The following is a 3,647-nucleotide window of genomic DNA, read 5'->3' on the forward strand; positions in this document are numbered from 1 at the left end:
TCTCCTGCTTGATTTAAGCACCCTGGCTGTGTCTGTGCTGCTGGGCCACAGTAGATACTTTGAGGACACTGATTATCATCTTCATCTCTCTCATGGTACTCCTTGATAGCTGGGCTTAACTGTGTCCATCCAAGTCTATAACTGCATTGCTTTCCTCTCACCTAGAGCTTAGGCACCATTGCAGTGGTTTGCAATGTCGAGGTGCTGCCCATTGGTAAGATCCAAGGGCGTTTTTGTTATTGCAAAATTGAGGCATTCCTGAATTGAGGGGAGTGTGTGTGGGGAAATACCAGGTATACATTTGTCCTGTTAAATGCAGTAGAGACTTCTGTCATGAATCATCTCAAGGCCCTCTTGGCTTTCCAATGTCCTGTGTGACATATTTGTGGATTAAAACCTATCTATAACTACCTAAGACTAAACTAATTATAAAAAAAGGTTTTGTTTTTCACAATTTGAACATACACTGAATTTTTCAGAAATGTAACTACTTGTAAATTATGGGGTGATTTTTGTTTTGTTCAGAATGTTTCCAAATATTATTTGTCTTCCTGGAAAGTCACACCACCAGAGCAAATTGTAGAATCCGAGTCCCTAATTCCACACCCAGTGTCAAATAACAGTCTGCATTTATAACTATCTCATTAGCAGTGATTCTAAGGTTAGGAGCAAGCATTCAACCACTTTATTTTAGAGCATGTATATATTGAAACACATTGTTTTTATTATAATTATATTCTTTTGCTTTTTATATTACAGTTACATCATATTGATATTTTAAAATTATGTGGGCAAGGACATTTTATTTATGGATTTCATTTTAGAATTAAGGATATTATAAACATTTATTATAAAAGGAGGGCAATCAAGCTAATGGAGCCCAAAATCTATTCATGCAAATAGTTTTACTGAGGGCCTAGGGTCTGCGTAGGATGCTGGTCTTGATATACAAGAAATTCGATTCCAGCTGGCAGTCCATTTGTTCTCACTTCCTGTAAGAACAGTAAGTCTAGAAGGGCAAAAGACTCTGAATTATTCTTTTCAATTTGTGTCAAACTTATCCACTAATTCTTACTTCTGTAAGAAGCTGGGTTGTTCACCAGGATCTCCAGGCAACTATTTGCAGTGCATTGGGTTTCAGAGGTAGGCAGGTCTGGCTGCAACCCAGCTGTCGCAGGTAGAGTCTAAGGTGGCTTCCTGGTATTCACACTTGGGGTAATCCCTTTAGTATGGTCAGACCTATGACTTGCTTCTAATGAACAAATAAATGCAGCAAAGGTGATGGGATGTCACATCCATGATTTGGTTACATAAGGTTGTAGCTTCCACTGTGTTAGCTGACTCTTCTTGTCTTCTGCTTGCAAGCTTTGATGAAGCAAGCTGCAATGTTGGAAAGGGCCTCGAAACTAGAAATAGCAGGTAGTCTCCAGCCAATAGCCAACTGAGGCGCCCAGTCCAAACTTTAAGGAACTGAATTCTGACAACATCAGCATGACCTCAGAGGTGAATCCCTCCCCAGGTGGATGTTCGGGTAAGAACCTAGCTCTGACCAATACCTCAGTTGCAGTCTTGTGAAAGACTCTGAAGCAGAGGACCCAACCAAACTGTGCCAAGATTCCTGACCCCAGAGAGACTGTGGGATAATACATGTGTGAGATTTTAGCTGCTAAATGTATAATAGTTTGTTATGTAGCAATAGGCAACTAATATACCAGCCAACAAAGTTAATACGATGCAAGAATCACTGCATTAGAACACTTAAGGTGCTCTCGCAGGACAGCCAGCATATAGAGCCTGTGACACAGCATTTCCCAAACTTGTCTATAAAACCCGACTGCTTTTAGCATATTTAGAGGATACCAGAGTACATGCCTGCCTTTAAGCAGGAAAAAAATAATCTTTAGCTGAATTAAATTATTGCAAAACTATGACCAGAAGTTTAATTCTTATCACAGCTAGATTTACTTTTTAAAAAGTAGAAACAGACCAGCAACTTATTGGCTAGTTTTCACAGTATAGATGAAAAACAATTTACGTTTGCTACTATTTCCATTACAAAGCAACTTTCTTACATATTTCATTCTTGGGGCTATATTTGCCATCTCATTTCCATTTTCTGTCCTAGTCAGAAGCAGCAAGGGGCCCTGTGCCACCGTCTCTCTGTTCTGTATCCACCACACAACAATCCTTAGTAGTTGCCAGACTGAGCTGCGCCAAGCTTCTCTCCCCCTGAGGACCGGGAAGTTCAGAAAAGAGTTGGGTTAGAAGCCCTCCACTTTCCTCATGGGAAACAATTTTCCCGGCAAATACCTCACATCCTTCAGGGATTAGCTATTTTTTCAGTTGGTGCAAACACAGCCTTTCCCACAGCCTTGAAATGCATTCTCTTCTAAAGAGCACAACACTGTTTAATTCCGTGTATCTGTCCTGCCTGATCCCTTCATACAAGCAATAACCCAGTACTATCTCATTCAGAATGGGTTCTGACCCTAACTTAACATCCAGAACTTCTACATCTAACAGCCACTGGCACACCAACCTGTTTTCAGACTATCTACAGTATCTACTCTACAGAATCCAATGGGAACAGAGGGGTCCGGAGGCAAACCAGCAACTCCTGCCCCTTCCCCCAAAATCAAGTTCCTAAGAACATGATGTGTTTTGACAGCTTCTGATAAAATTAAACATATATCTACCACAGGACTCAGCAATTCCATTCCTAGATTTCTTTTTTTTTTTTTTTGAGACAGAGTCTCGCTCTGTTGCCCAGGTTGCAGTGCAATGGTGGATCTCTGCTCACTGCAGCCTCTGCCTCTTGGGTTCAAGTGATTCTCATGCCTCTCCCGAGTAGCTGGGACTAGAGGCATGTGCCACCATGTCTGGCTAATTTTTTTTATTTTTAGTGCAGAAAGGGTTTTACCATGTTGGCCAGGCTGGTCTCAAACTCCTGAACTCAAGTGATCTGCCTGCCTTGGCCTCCCAAAGTGCTAAGATTACAGGCATAAGCCATCATGCCTGGCCCACTCCTAGATATTTATCTAAGAAATATAAAAATATATGACTGAAAAAAGGACCTGTAAGCATAATAGCATTATTCATAATAGTCCAAAACCCAGATGTCTATCAACAGATGAATGGATAAACTGATTATGAAAAATCCATACAACGGAATACCACATGGTAATCAAAAGGAGCCAAGTGATATACACAAAAATGGATAATCTGAGCAACACTGTGCTGAGCAAAACAAGACTGACAAAGAAAAGTACATAATAAATGATTCCATTGATAGGAAACTCTAGAAAAGGCAAAACTAATATATAGTGATAAAAAGCAGGTCAGCTGCCTGAGGCCAAGGGTGGAGAATGAGGATTGCTGAGAGTCACAGGTGATGGAAGCGTTCATTATCTTGGATTGTGATGGTGGTTACATGAGTTATCCATTTGTCCAAACTCATTGAACTGTACATTTAAAGTGGGTGCATTTATTGTACATAAATCATACCTTGAAATTGTTTAAAAGTATGAAAGCCGGGCGCGGTGGCTCAAGCCTGTAATCCCAGCACTTTGGGAGGCTGAGGCGGGTGGATCACGAGGTCAAGAGATCGAGACCATCCTGGTCAACATGGTGAAACCCCATCTCTACTA

General features: G+C 40.9%; 1 protein-coding gene across 1 annotated transcript in view; it reads right to left on the reverse strand.

Annotated features, from left to right (window-relative positions):
* The window catches only part of SLC1A4 (solute carrier family 1 member 4), a 32,295-nt gene that overhangs the window by 20,325 nt on the left and 8,323 nt on the right, over positions 1–3,647 (reverse strand). The window lies entirely within an intron of this gene.

The sequence above is a fragment of the Cebus imitator genome, unplaced genomic scaffold (assembly GCF_001604975.1).
Source record: "Cebus imitator isolate Cc_AM_T3 unplaced genomic scaffold, Cebus_imitator-1.0 Scaffold23, whole genome shotgun sequence".
NCBI classification, from domain to species: Eukaryota; Metazoa; Chordata; class Mammalia; order Primates; family Cebidae; genus Cebus; species Cebus imitator.